The following is a 15,237-nucleotide window of genomic DNA, read 5'->3' on the forward strand; positions in this document are numbered from 1 at the left end:
CTGGTCCTAGGCTGCGTTAACTGTAAATGGTCTCATTAGCAATTAGAAATTCTAACTGAAATATTTAGAAGGCGGTTTAAGATAAAATCTGTAAAACTTTATCTCACACCGATATAAAACCTCTAAGTATTTAATATTATTATCAAAATCTTACCTGAGGGTCATGAAGACTCCCACTGAGGTCTTCACTGCAGAAAAGCATTTGGAGTTAACTGGGGGGGGGGGGGGGGGGGGGGGGGGGAACTAAGACATGAGTTGGTGGATTGGAATGTGTGCAAGTGAACAAGTGCTCTGCCATAAACCCCTGTTTGATGGTTGGCAAAACTGATGCATTGTTGTTCAACTCCTCCATGAAAATCCAATTGTAACTCAGTACTTATCCATCTAGTAAAAATGTAAATGTCACCACAATCCCAGACGCTGCTCTCCCCTTTGAGAGCTGACTGGTGGTGATTTAACCTGAGGGTCACCACACCTCAGTTGAGGGGCAACGTTGAAAAGGCAGGACCTTCATGAATAATCTCAGTAGGTACGTGAAATGAACCCACATTGTTGGCACCACTCTGTATCATGAACCAGCCGTCCAGCCAACTGAGCTAACTGTGCCCACTGCACCCGAATATCCTAAATATTATCAATCTCTTTTGATTTGTCCACCTTTTAAGTCTTTGTTCTATTAACTTCATCTCTGACAGTATTCTCTTTTAAAATAAATTTAGAGTACCCAATTCATTTTTTCCAATTAAGGAGCAATTTAGTGTGGCCAATCCACCTACCATGCACATCTTTTGGGTTGTGGGGGCGAAACCCACGCAAACACGTGGAGAATATGCAAACTCCACACGGACACTGACCCAGAGCCGGGATTGAACTTGGGACCTCGGTGCCGTGAGGCAGCAGTGCTAACCACTGTGCTGCCCATGACAATGTTCTTTTAAAGTTAGGGCAGCTAACCAGAAGAACCTTTGCCATAATTCTACCACTTTATATTTAGATTTTTCAACCCATATGATTGTCCTATTTATTTCTGCTTTTGGACTACCTCTTCCTCAATGATCTGTTCTGCTCCTGCAGTAATGACCACTGCCTGCTACTTGTTCATTATTATAACATTTTACCAAATTTATCACTGTTTTGCACCTTTTCACTAAGGGCAGCAAGGTAGCACAGTGGTTAGCAACAGGGACCCAGGACACTAGTGCCTCACAGCACCAGGGACCCAGGTTCGCTTCTGACCTTGGATGACTGTCTGTGTGGAATCTGCACATTCTCCCCGAGTCTGCGTGAGTTTCCTCCGGGTGCTCCGGTTTCCTCCCACAGTCCAAAGATGTGCAGGTTAGGTGGATTGGCCATGCTAAATTGCCCCTTAGTGTCCAAAGGTTAGGTGGGGTTATGGGGATACAGCAGAGGAGTGGGCCTGTTTAGGGTGTTCTTTCAGAGAGTCGGTGCAGACTTGTTGGGCTAAATGGCCTCCCTCTACACTGTCGGAATTCAACGATTCTATGATTAATCAAATATTCAGCGTCTTATGGATCGCTTCTCCCCCCCCACCCACCACCATTGGTGGCCTGGTAGTCAAGCTGTCCGAGCTCCCATGTTCTGTAATTCCCTCCTCCCTAAAATCTACCTGTAACAAAGCTTTACCTCACACCTGCTACTATTTCCACCTTTTGTTTTTCTTAAGCCTCTGTGAAGCATTCGGAACATTTTTCTAACCTAAAAGCGGTATGTTAAAACTTGAGCTGTCATTGCCACCACCTTTGTTGTCAGCTCCTATACAGCAGACTGACCGTTATCAGTGACAGATAGGAATGTGTGATCCAAAAATATCAAAGTGCCAAGACTGCACAAGCCGTTACGGGAATTAAGGGAAAATGTTATTGAAATATGTGGTCCGATGTGCCTTCAAAATCTACATAACAATGACTGCATTTCATAAGTAATTCATTGGATCCGAGATGTTTTGTGATCTAATAAGAAAGTCAGAAGGAGCTATATAAATGCAAATGTTTTTCCCTTTCAGAATTAAAGTCTATTATTAAACAGAAGGCCATTAAATTCTGAAAGATTAGGCTTATGGGTTAACATAATACTCATAATCCATATAGATTAAAAGCATGACTCCAAAATGCATCAATGCAGGTTCAGTTATGAATACAGTGAATTCTGATGTTCTTTTTAAAATTTATGGTGCGCCACCTGTTTATTGAATAAAAATTGAAAAATCTAAATTCTCATTGCTGTACCTTCAGCTTTAAGAAGACAGATCCAAAGCCTCTACTTGCATAATTTAATATCTTTAATCTATCTGTACCACATTAATAATGACAGTTGGGGTTTCTGGCAACACTGAAGTCCGTGATGAGCTGTGGCAAATTATGATGCAAGCAACCTAGCTCTGCGCAGGAGTGGAACTAATTCTGTGTATATAATTTAATGAGTGCAGAGTGCAACTTTACTAAGCGTAGCGTTAGGGCCCATAAGGCCAGAAAATTAGACTGCAGAAAATTACCAGTACGTATAGATCAGGAAGCAACATATTGCTTCCTGGGCAAGGTACAAAACCCTGCCTAAGAAGCAGTCGCGTGAGACACCAGGAGTTGAAAAATGTTGCAAAGTCTGAATTGACTCATTATGAATCCAGTTGTTTGAAACAATCTTTATTTTTAGCAGTTGCTCAAAGCACTTAAGTGTTTTCATTAATGCCAGAAGTTTTGGAAATAACTGGTACAGAGCCTTATAAAATGCAATCATTGAAAATAAAAGGAAGTTAATTGACTTTTGTTACTGGAATAACATCTGTTTGCTCACTTCCAGAGAAGCCTCACTGCCTACCACTCCAAAAACATTTTCCAAGCTTACCCTGTTGTGTTCTCTATTTTGCTTTACCTGAATGGCTTGGATGCATAGTGTTGAATAAAGAACATAAAGCTTTGTTAACAAACAAAACCATACATTTATGACATGCTAACTATGATTTGTTCACATTCCTAAAGTAGAAGGTTACTGTATTAAACTATGCTATCTCTAACTGCAGAAATCTCAAGTAGACAACTGCTCTCTCTCTCTCTCGTGCCTCACTATCTTCTGTCTGATTCTTCTGTTCTTCTATCTCTTCTATCTTCTCTTCTGACCCACAAGGCTCAGCGTCATCTCTTATATACTCATAGGACTAGCTCCCTCTAGTGGCTGTCTGTATACATTTCATTAATTTGTGCCTTAATTTGTGATAATACCACATATCTGTCACAGCTAACAGCTTTTGGTTACTTCAAACTTTTAAAATGTTAGTAAACCACAGACTAGTAAGCCCAAGGGTATTTCTATCTATAACATTTCTTTTTTTTTTAAAATATTTTTATTCTCCTCCTTTTTCACATTTTCTCCCGCATTTAGACCCATCAACAATAAACAACAATCAGCAACAGAAATGTCAATCCCCATAACAATAACAACGATCCCATCCTCCCACAAACCCCCAAACATCAGCCCGCATGTTTTCATAAACAAATGACAAAAAGGAATCAGGGATTACCCATAGTCACCTTTAATATATACAGCCCCCCTCCCCCCCAACCCTCCCACCCACCCATCAAACTAATGTTCGATGTTATCCAGTTCTTGAAAGTGCATAATAAATAGTGCCCATGACTTGTAGAACCCCTCCGAGCTTCCCCTCAGTTTGAACTTAACCTTCTCAAGGGTCAAGTATTCCAACAGGTCCCCCGCCACACCAGGGCACAGGGTGGAGAGGCTGCTCTCCATCCCAGCAGGATCCGCCTTCGGGCAATCAACGAGGCGAAGGCTATGACATCTGCCTCCGCACCCATTTCCAACTCTGGCTGGTCCGACACCCCGAATATGGCCTCCCGGGGACCCGGGTCCAGTTTCACACGCACCACCTTGGAAATTACCCTAAACTCCTCTTTCCAGTACTCCCCTAGCTTTGGACAGGACCAAAACATATGAACGTGATTAGCGGGGTCCCCCCCGCAACGCTCATACACATCCTCTACTCCTTCAAAATATCGGCTCATCCTCGCCCTTGTGAGGTGCGCTCTATATACAACCTTCAGCTGTATCAGCCCCAACCTCGCACATGAGGTGGAGGCATTCACTCTCCGGGGCACCTCACACCAGACCCTCTCCTCTATAACTTCTCCCAGCTCTTCCTCCCACTTTGCTTTGATCCCTTCCAGTGGTGCCGTATCCTCTTTCAAAATAGTTCCGTACACCGCTGACACTGCCCCCTTCTCCAGTCCCCTTGTCGTCAGCACGTCCTCCAGCGATGTTGAGGCCGGTTCCTCCGGGAAGCTCTGTATCTCGTTCCTGGCAAAATCCCGAACCTGCATGTACCTAAACATTTCTCCCTGCTCCAACCCATACTTCGCTTCCAGCTCCCTCAATCCTGCAAACTGACCCCGAAGAAACAAATCTTTTAGTGTCTTAATCCCCCTCTCTTCCAATTTCCGAAAACTTCCATTCCACCTCCCTGGCTCAAATCTGTGGTACCCCCAAATCGGCATTTCCCTTGACTCTACCCCCAACCCGAAGTGTTGGCAAAACTCCCTCCGAATTCTCAATGAAGCTATTATTCCCAGACTCCCAGAGTATTTCCCCGGAGCTATCGAGCGGCGCTGTTGCTAGTGCTTTCAGCCCCGACCCCCTGCACAAACTCTCCTCCATTCTGACCCACTGGGAATCAACCACTCTGACCCAGCTCCGCACCTTCTCCACATTCGCCGCCCAGTAGTAGTACAACAGGTTCCGGAGACCCAAACCCCCTGCCTGCCTTCCCCTCTGTAGCAGCACCTTTCTCACTCTGGCCACCTTCCCTCCCCATATGAACGAGGTAATCCTTCCCTCAATCTCCCTGAAAAAAGACTTTGGCAGGAAAATCGGTAGCCATTGAAAGATAAACAGAATTTGCGGCAACACATTCATTTTAACCGCCTGTACCCGACCCGCCAGTGACAGAGGAAGGCCATCCCACCTTGCCAGATCGGCTTTCACTCTCCCCACCAAACTAGTGATGTTGTACCTGCAAAGCCTTCCCCACTCCCGGGCAACCTGCACCCCCAGATACCTAAAGTGAGTCCCTGCCCTACGGAATGGCAGCTCCCCCACCCCCCCTGCCCCCACCCCCGGCCGAGACACCACAAAATACTCACTCTTGTCCAGGTTCAGCTTGTACCCCGAGAAAGACCCAAATACCCGCAGTAGCTCCAATATTCCTCCTATCAACGCACTCGGTTCCGACACACACAGCAGCAAGTCATCGGCATATAAGGAAACCCTATGCTCTATCCACCCCCGCACTATTCCTTTCCATGCTCCCGAACTTCTCAATGCGATGGCCAACGGCTCCATCGCAAGTGCAAACAGCAGGGGGGACATAGGACATCCCTGCCTCGTCCCACGGTGGGGAGAAAAGTATCTCGAACTGATATTGTTTGTGCGGACACTCACCTTCGGCTCCTTATATAATAGCTTTACCCAGTTCACAAATTTTGGTCCAATCCCAAACCACTCCAGCACTGCCATCAGGTACCCCCATTCTACCCGATCAAACGCCTTCTCGGTGTCCAATGCCACAACTACCTCTGTTTCCTTCCCTTCCGCCAGTGCCATAACGACGTTTAAAACCCTCCTAATTTTCGAAAACAGCTGCCTCCCTTTCACGAACCCCGTCTGATCCTCCCCTATCACCTTCAGGAGGCACTCCTCCAGCCTACCCGCCAGTACCTTCGCCAACACTTTTGCATCCACATTCAGAAGTGATGTGGGCCGATACGACCCACACTCTGGCGGATCCTTATCTTTTTTTAGCAACAGTGAAATCGTTGCCTGCCCCAAGGTTTGCGGCAACACCCCCTTCCCTATCGCCTCTTCAAACATCCCCACCATCAGGGGTGCCAACCTATCCTTGAATTTTTTATAATATTCCACCGGAAACCCATCCGGCCCTGCCTCCTTCCCCGACTGCATCCTCCCAATCACATCCTTTATCTCCTGCTCCACTGTTGCTCCTTCTAATGTAGCCCTGTTCCCCTCCCCTAGCGTGGGGTACTCCAACCCATCTAGAAATTCCTGCATCTCACGGTCTCCCCCGGGTGGCTGTGACTTGTACAACCTCTCATAAAACTCCTCAAAAACCTTGTTAATCAGCACTGGGGCCACCACCAACTTCCCTGCCCTATCCCTCACCTGAAGAATTTCCCTTGCCGGTGCCTCCTCCGGAGCTGACCTGCTAACATATCCCTTAACATACGCCTTATCTCCATGTTCATAAACTGCTCCCCTTGCTCGTCTCAGTTGGCGCACCGCCTTCCTGGTGGACAGTCGGTCGAAGCTCACCTGTAGTTCCTTCCTCTTTTCCAACTTTGCTGGGTCCCCATCTTCTGCATACCTCCCACATCTCATCTATTACTCTCTGCCGCTCCAAACTCTCCTCTTTGTCCACCCTGGCCTTAAACAAAATTACCTCTCCTCTCACCACCGCCTTTAGAGCCTCCCAGACGACTGCCTTCGACACCTCATCCATACAGTTGAAACCTACATATTCCTTAATTACCTTTTCAATTTTCTCACAGAACACTTGGTTCCCCAAAAGCCCCACACCCCGGTCTCTGCGCTACCCACTTCTCCAGCACCATATCCACCCAATGTGGAACGTGATCTGACACTGCAATTGCAGAGTATTCCGACCCCAGGACTCCAGCCAGCAAAGCCTTTCCCACCACATAAAAGTCGATCCGCGAGTTTACCTTATGGACCGCTGAGAAAAACGAGTATTCCCGTTCCCTTGGGTGCAGGAACTTCCAAGGGTCCACCCCTCCCATTTCCACCATTAGCCCAGCCAGCACCTTCGCCCCCCCCTGATGGGACCAGCGAGCGCGGCCGTGATCTGTCCAACATTGGCTCCTGCACCAAGTTCCAGTCCCCCCCCCCCACAATCAGCTCATGCGTGTCTAAGTCGGGAATAGCCCCAACCACCTTCCTCGCGAATCCCACATCATCCCAATTGGGACCGTATACACTTAACAGCGCCACTAATCTCCCCTCCAGTGCCCCTGTCACAACCACATATCTACCCCCCTGATCTGCCACCACCTTCTCCATCTGGAAGCGTACCCTTTTGCTGACCAGCACCGCTACCCCTCGAGCCCTTCCATCAAATCCGGAGTGAAACACTTGGCTAACCCAGCCCTTTTTAAGTCTCACCTAGTCTTTCACCCTCAAGTGAGTCTCCTGCAGCATTACTACATCGGCTTTCAAACTTTTAAGATGCGCAAGCACCCTTGACCTTTTGCCGGAGCTCCTAGCCCTCTCACGTTCCACGTGACTATCCTTACTGGGGGTCTCTCACCCCCCCACCTTTCTTATCCACCATCACCATACCACCGGGCCCTGCCCCATAAGCCTGACCCGCCCCTGTCCATTGTTAACATCGAACCCAAGAACCCCCCTCCCAAGAACCCCCCTTACAAAAACATCCCCCAACATCCATCCCTTTCCCCCCTCTCACTTGCCTCGTAGGCCCATTGAAGCCTGCTATCCAGGCTCCAACGTCCGCAGCCCTCCTCTCACCTCACCCCCGTTCACTAGCTGACTTTAGTTAGCTAGCGCGGGTGGCTCCCCCCGCCAAGACATCTCGCCCCCTTCCACCCAATCCCAGAGAAAGAAACGCCAAAACAAACCCAACAATCCAATCCCTACAATTCACTAACATAACATTTAACCGTCGCAACACAGAACGCCATTAACTCGAACTCTGTAACAATGCAAAGAGAAGTAAATTGCAATACAAATCAGTAAAAAGAAAGTTGTAACATTTATACATTTTCCAGCTGCTCAAACACAGTCCACAGTCTCTCTTCCAGTTCCGCTCTTCACATCTGTCCCAAGCCTTCTGCCCTCACGAACGCCTCAGCCGCCTCCGCTGTCTCAAAATAAAAGTCTTTGGTGTCATATGTTACTCTCAACTTCGCCGGGTACACCATACCAAATCGCATCCCCTTCTTGTACAAAGCCGCCTTCACTCGCCCAAACGCCGCTCGTCTTTTTGCCAACTTCACCGTCAAGTCCTGGTAGATCCAAACCGCAGTACCATCCCACAGCACTTCTGCTTCACCCAGCTTAATACCTTCTCCTTCATGCAAAACATTTGGAAGCAGATAATTACTGCCCTTGGCGGCTCGTTCACTTTGGGCTTCGGCCTTAATGACCGATGAGCTCGGTCTAGCTCATACAGGGTGGGGCTCTCACCCTCCCCCATCAGCTCCGCCAACTTCTTAGCGAAGTATTGCATTGGCCTTGTGCCCCCTGTCCCTTCGGGCAAGCCCACAATTCTCAAATTGTGCCGCCTTGAGCGGTTTTCCAAGTCTTCCAGCTTTGCTCAGAGTCCTCTGTTAACCACCACCACCCTCCGCAGCTCGTCCCCCATCGAGGTGACCTGGTCGCTGTGTCGTGTCACGGCCTCCTCCACCTCCTTCATCTTCTCGCCCTGCTCTCTCACCTCGGCCAATGCCTTTGCCACCGCCACCCTCACCGGGCCGAGTGCCTCCTCCACTAATGACTTCAATGCGACTGCCGTCTCCTTCCTCAAGGCCTCCATGTGCCTCGCAAACTGTTTTTCCAGCTCTACCGCCATCACCTCGGTCATCTTCTCCACCGTAAGTAGTGCGGCCCCACCTTGCAGTTCGGCTTCCCCCATCCTGTCAACACTTTTGCTCGTCTACTTCAACGGCGAACCCGCGTTTCCTCATTTCTTCGACGCTGCTCTTCGCATCCTTTAACGGCTTATTGTTTTTTATATTCTTTCTTTTCTCCTCTCTCCCCCTTCACCCTCCTGTCCTTCATCAATCTGACTTATTTTTTTTTTGAGAAAAAAAATGGGGAGAGAAAAAACTTTTACCAAACTTCCTTAAACCTTCTTTCTTTCTCCTCTGCATTCACCCAGAGCCCCCCTGGGACCAGGCTTCAGCCTTCTTTCTTCCTCCTAGGTGGGAGCCATCCGACGTGGAGCACCCTCCCTACATAGTGCCCTGGCCTTGGGCCTCCTCGTAGCTCCGCCCCCACTGCTCTGACCTCAACGCCGCGCTGGGCCCAGCGCCTCAGCCCCCGCCGCCCGACACCCGCGCGGGGTTCTTCGCCGGTTTTTAAACCAGCCCCGCTGGCTGCTCGTGCCGGCCCCAAAGGCCGACGATAGTCGGGGGGTACATGAAGACTCGGGGATTTCTCCGAAATCGCTGCGAATTGTGGCCACCGGCGGGAGCTCTTGTTGCTGCGGCCGGCCTACACCACCGGAAGTCCTTGTGATCTCTATAACATTTCTTAATACCATTACCCATTTTAAGAAAATACTTGCACTGGAAAGTGTATTTCTTTAGGATGGGGATGGGATTCTCCAATAATGGAGCCATGTCCCCACTCCAGCGTCAAAACGCGGGTGTTTCACTCTGGATTTTCCAGAAGAAAGTCCAGAGTGATTCTCCTACCTGGAAGGGGCAAGCAGGGGCCCAGTAAGTCCAGGCAGCTCTGCCTGCCGATACGGGGCTCTGCACTTCCGGTTGGGAGTCAGTGCCTGCGCACGGCGGCGGCCTTTGGCGGCTGCCCCGCGCGACATGGCGGACTCGCACCGCGGAGCGGCCCCGCAAATATAGACCCCCCCCGAGATCGCACGCGCCCGTGGATCGGTGGCCCCCGATCGCTAGCCTGGCCGTCTGTGAGGCCCCTGCCCCGGTGAAGGATCCCCCCCCCGCCCCCCACCAGGGTGGCCGCGGACTAACTCCGCAGCCGCCACTGGCCGTTCCCGACAGGCAAAATGTGTTTAGAACCATGCCGTCGGCATCTCGTCCAGTTTTCAGCGGGGAATCGCCGCGGGGGCCTCTGTCAATGGACCCCTACCCGCGCTGCGTAGACCACGTGCGCGTGAATCGCGGGAACGGCGTCGGAACGGATTTTGTGGTTGACGTCCATCCTCTGCCCCTGCGCTGATCGCGATTTTGGCGCGAAGGCTCGGAGAATCCCGCCCAGGGTTTTGGAGATTGTCTATTCTCCCAAAGTTTGCTTCTCTAGTCTATGGTTTTGTATAATCAATACTTCGTTTACAATATTACTTATATTGTCGTACTGGGGACAGGCTGATCAAGGGAGAAAGGCAAATAGGCTGTAAACAGGAAATACCAAATAAGGCCCTGGCTTGAATCGATATTGGTTGTTCGCCAGACCACTCAAGTCAGCACAAAAACTCATTATCGCTAAATGGAACGTTATGATCACCCAATTACAGTATTCATCACCTGAACACAAAATGACAAAAAGACCAAGCGAGGAATATGTAACTAATTTTGAGACAGTAGAGATCAACTTGCAATTGGAAGAATGATAAACAAAGAGACCATCAGACTCCATAATTGGCTAATAGCTGGTCAGACTTGAGGCTTTTAGAGGGCAATGGATCTTGATTAAATCACCCGGGTTGAACAGGAGTAGTTTTTTATGGTTCATCAACTTAATAGAAGAACATTGAACAGGAGTCTCCTGTTCATTTCTATTAATGAGTTTAAGTCTTGTTGAGACAATAGAACTCAGGTCATGTGTGTGTTTGTGTGTGTTTGATGTCTCAGCACGAGCAGAACCTGGATAAAAGAAGGGACATTGGAACACATCGCCAGCGACAACCTGGGAACCCCAGGAGCAACCATCGCACAAGTGGAGCCCTGAGCTTGGAGAAGAACATATCCATTCCGAGTGATTAAGTGATTATAGCCTGGCCAGTCTCCTTCATTAGTGCAGGTAATACTGAGGGCGCGATTTAATGGAAGAGTTCCTAAGTGGAATTTCAGACGTGTTTGGCTGGGAGTTTCTGCCAGGCTCTGTCGACATGTTCTCCACTGCTTTCTAACCACATAGTCATTGTTTTGGGCCCTGGGGAGTTTCTCTCTGGGCCAGTCCACACTTACAATTATTTTCATCACTGCGGGGCTGAACTCGCTGGCCCAACCGGCTCCGCAGAGATCAGGCTGCCATTTTGAAAGAGTACCCCAATCTCTAAGTGAGCTGGAAGGTCCCCTACATCACCCACACATGGGAAATGTCACCCCCCGCACACAGGATCATTATCCCATATCCCGGCTAGTGAGGACACCCCTCTATGGGGTAGTTGAGCCCCCCCCCCCCCCCCCTGTTCAGGCCTTCTCACGTTCCCTTTCAGGCCCCTTCCATTTCAGGACCCCCACCCTTCTGAAGGCCTCTTCAGACCCCCCCCCCCCCCCTTCACCGCGCCCCCCACCCTCCATGTGTACTGTTCACTGGTAGTAATCATATGCCCAAGGTCAGGTGCTTTGCTAATTCCTCCGCGTCTCTGGGTCCTGTGCTTTCCTCTTCAATAGTTTGCAAGATCCTCACATTTATTACTTCACTAAACAATGAGCAGTATGACTAGGGGAAGGAATACATGAGGTGGTTTTGCATTCTCTTCCTCATGTGTGCCTAACAAAAACACAAGTCCTTTCCCCAAGGATCCTCTGTCCTCATACTCATGATCATCCATTAAAGATGCTTCTATGTAATTAACTTTTATTAACTTCAAACTGTTCTGGAACACATGAAATATATAAACACAGGAAATATATAAATTTAAGCAATCCTGTGATAATCTAATCAATTTAGCTATATTCTACAGACTATGTATATGTCAAGGAATTGAATCATTTATGTACAATTTAAAAAAAAAATTTTATTTATAAATTTTTAACAACAATTTTCAAGAGGAAAAACAACAAAGTAAATAACCCCCACCCAACCAACAACCACCCTCAGCCAATCTGGTTTACATACACAATTCCCCAGTTCCCCTCCCCCACTAACTAATCCTGCCTCAACCAACACCCCTACCTCCCTTCCTCCATTTTATATCTGCTGACAGCTTAATTTTCCCCAAAGAAATTGGTAAATGGCTGCCACCCTCCGGGCGAACCCTAATGTCGAACCTCTCGGGGTGAACTTAATCTTCTCAAGCCTCAGAAAGCTAGCCATGTCACTAACCCATACCCCCGATTTCGGAGGCTCCGAGTCCCTCCATGCCAATAAGATCTGTCTCCAGGCTACCAAGGAGGCAAAGGCCAAAACATCAGCTTCTCTTGCTCCCTGGACTCCCGGACCTTCTGACACACCAAACATCGCCACCTCTGGACTCGGAACCATCTGTACCTTTAATACCGTGGACATGACATTGGTAAATCCTTGCCAGAGTCCCCTAAGCATTGGACACACCCAGAGCATGTGGGCATGATTCGCAGGCCCTACTGCACACCGCCCACACCTAATCTCCACCCCCTCAAAGAACCTGCTCATTTGGGCCACAATTATATGCGCCCTGTGGACCTCCTTAAATTGTATCAGGCTGAGCCTGGCACACGAGGAGGACGCGTTAACCGTACTCAAGGTATCCTTCCACAATCCCGCCTCCAACTCTTTGCCAACTCTTCCTCCCGTTTTTATTTTACCTCCCCTATTGGGGTTCCCTCCCATTCCATGAGCTCTTTATATATTTCCGAGGCCTTCCCCTCCCCCATGCCCATTTTCGAAACTACCTTGTCCTGTATCCCCTGGGGCAGTAGGAACGGAGAGGTCGAAATCTGCCGCCGTACAAAGTCCCTCACCTGCAGGTAGCGGACCCCATTCCCACCTGGCAGCTCAAGCTCCTCCTCCAAGTCCTCCAAGCACGGAAAGCTGCCGTCAATGAGCAGGTCCCCGAACCGCTCAATCCCAGCTCGCTGCCACCTCCAAAACCCCCCCATCTAGCCTCCCCGGCACAAACCGGTGATTGCCACAAATTGGAGCCCATATCGACGTTCCCTCCACTCCCATGTGCTTCCGCCACTGTCCGCACACCCTCAAAGCCGCCACTAATACCGGGCTTGGGAAGTACCAAGCTGGCGGGAACAGCAGAGGTGACGTTACCAGTGCCCCTAAGCTTGTGCCCCTACATGATGCCGCCTCCACCCACTCCCACGCCTCCCCACTACTCACTTCCTGATCATTGCTATGTTCGCCGCCCAATAGTAGTTCCTGAAATTCGGTAGGGCTCCCACTCCTGCGCCACCTGGATTCCCAAATACCGAAAACTCACTCCAACCACCTTGAACGGCATCCTCCCTCATCTCCTCCCCTGCCCCCTCGCCTGGATCGCAAAGACCTTGCTTTTGCCCACATTTAATTTGTACCATGAAAACCAGCCGAATTACCCTAGGATCCCCATCATCTCTCCAATCTCCCCCAGCGGGTCAGAAATCTATAAAAGTAGGTCGTCCGCATATAACGAGACCCTGTGCTCCAGCCCCCCTCCCCCCCCCAACCCCCGCACTATCCCCTGCCAGTCCTGTGACGCTCTCAGCGCCATCGCCAGTGGCTCTATATCCAAGGCAAACAGCAGTGGGGAGAGTGGACATACCTGCCTCGCCCCCCGGTGCAACCTAAAATAACCTGAGCTCACTCGGTTCGTCCGCATGCTCGTCACCGGTGCCTGGTACAGCAGCCGGGCCCAGTCCACAAAACCCTGCCCAGACCCAAACCGCCCCAGAACCTCCCACAGGTATTCCCACTCCATCCGGTCAAAGACCTTCTCCGCATCCATCGCGACCACCAGCTCCACCTCCCTTCCTGCGGACGGCATCATAATCACGTTTAGCAGCCTTCTGATGATAGCCATTAACTGCCTCCCTTTCACAAACCCCATCTGGTCCTCCCCTATCACTCCTGGCACACAATCCTCTATTCTCGAGGTCAAGATCTTGGCCAGCAACTTGGTGTCTACATTTAGAAGGGAGATTGGCCTGTATGACTCGCATTGTTCCAGGTCCTTATCCCACTTCAGGATAAGAGAGATTGAGACCTGTGACATCGTAGGGGGGAGTACACCTCGCAACCTAACCTCATTAAACGCCCTTACCAGCAGGGTCCCCAGCACTCCTGAAAACTTTTTACAAAAGGGGTTCTGACTCATACAGCCTAGTATAAAAGTCCCCAAACACACAGTTCACCCCCACCGGGTCCAAGATCGTGTTCCACCCTCCATCCTTCACTTTCTCTATCTCCCTAGCCGCTTCCCATTTCCTTAGCTGGTGTACTAGCATCCTACTAGCCTTCTCCCCATATTCATACATCACCCCTCTTGCCTTTCTCAACTGCCCCACCGCCTTCTCTGTAGACAGCAACCCAAACCCCATCTGCAGCTTCTGCCGCTCCTTCAACAACCCTGCCTCCGGAGCCTCTAGTACCTCCTGTCTACCTGGAGAATTTCCTTCACTAGTCTATCCATCTCCGCCCGCTCGACCTTCTCCCTGTGTGCCCGTATCAAGATAAATTCCCCTCTCACCACTGCCTTCAACGCCTCCCATACCATAGTGGCCAGAACCTCCCCCCATATCTTTTATCTCCACATATTTACACAGAGGGTAGTGGGTGCCTGGAGCTTGCTGCCGGAGGAGGTGGTGGAAGCAGGGACGATAGTGACATTTAAAGGGCATCTTGACAAATACATGAATAGGATGGGAATAGAGGGATACGGACCCAGGAAGTGTAGAAGATTGTAGTTTAGTCGGGCAGCATGGTCAGCACGGGCTTGGAGGGCCGAAGGGCCTGTTCCTGTGCTGTACTTTTCTTTGTTATTTGTTCTTTGTATCTCCGAATGGCCTCCCTCACCCGCATACACACCTCTTCCTCCGCTAGTAGTCCTACATCTCATCTCCAGTGCAGGCTCTGGCCCCCCTCCTTGCTCACCTGTAAATCCACCCAGTGTGGGGCATGATCCAACACTACTATCAGCGAGTACTCAGCATCCACCACCCCTGCCAGCAACGTCCTATCCATGACAAAAAATCGATCCGCAAGTACACTTCATGTACATGGGAAAAAAAAGAAAACTCCTTCGTTCTCGACCACCCAAACCTCTACGGATCCACCCCTACAATCTGTTTCATAAACCTCTTTAGTTCCTTTGCAGCCGCTGACACCCTCCCTGTCCTAGAACTCGACCGATCCAACCACGAATCCATAACCGTATTGAAATCCTCTCCATAATCATCCGATACGAGTCCAGATCAGAGATCTTCCCATATACCCGCCTCAAAACTCTACATCGTCCCAGTTCGGTGTATAAATGTTCACCAGCACCACTGGCATCCGCTCCAGCTTCCTGCTCACCATGCCGTATCTGCCCCCCAAGTCCGC

The 15,237-nt window shown here is 49.8% G+C and overlaps 2 long non-coding RNA genes across 2 annotated transcripts in view; one reads left to right on the forward strand and one right to left on the reverse strand.

Annotated features, from left to right (window-relative positions):
- The window catches only part of LOC140388061 (uncharacterized), a 154,527-nt gene that overhangs the window by 132,472 nt on the left and 6,818 nt on the right, over window positions 1-15,237 (forward strand). The window contains exon 3 of the long non-coding RNA XR_011934075.1: window positions 10,632-10,800. This is a non-coding gene — a long non-coding RNA (uncharacterized lncRNA). The remainder of the gene's footprint in view (window positions 1-10,631; window positions 10,801-15,237) is intronic.
- The window catches only part of LOC140388062 (uncharacterized), a 205,333-nt gene that overhangs the window by 114,604 nt on the left and 75,492 nt on the right, over window positions 1-15,237 (reverse strand). The gene's annotated exons all lie outside the window — the stretch shown is intronic.

This window comes from Scyliorhinus torazame, chromosome 13 (assembly GCF_047496885.1).
Source record: "Scyliorhinus torazame isolate Kashiwa2021f chromosome 13, sScyTor2.1, whole genome shotgun sequence".
NCBI lineage: Eukaryota > Metazoa > Chordata > Chondrichthyes > Carcharhiniformes > Scyliorhinidae > Scyliorhinus > Scyliorhinus torazame.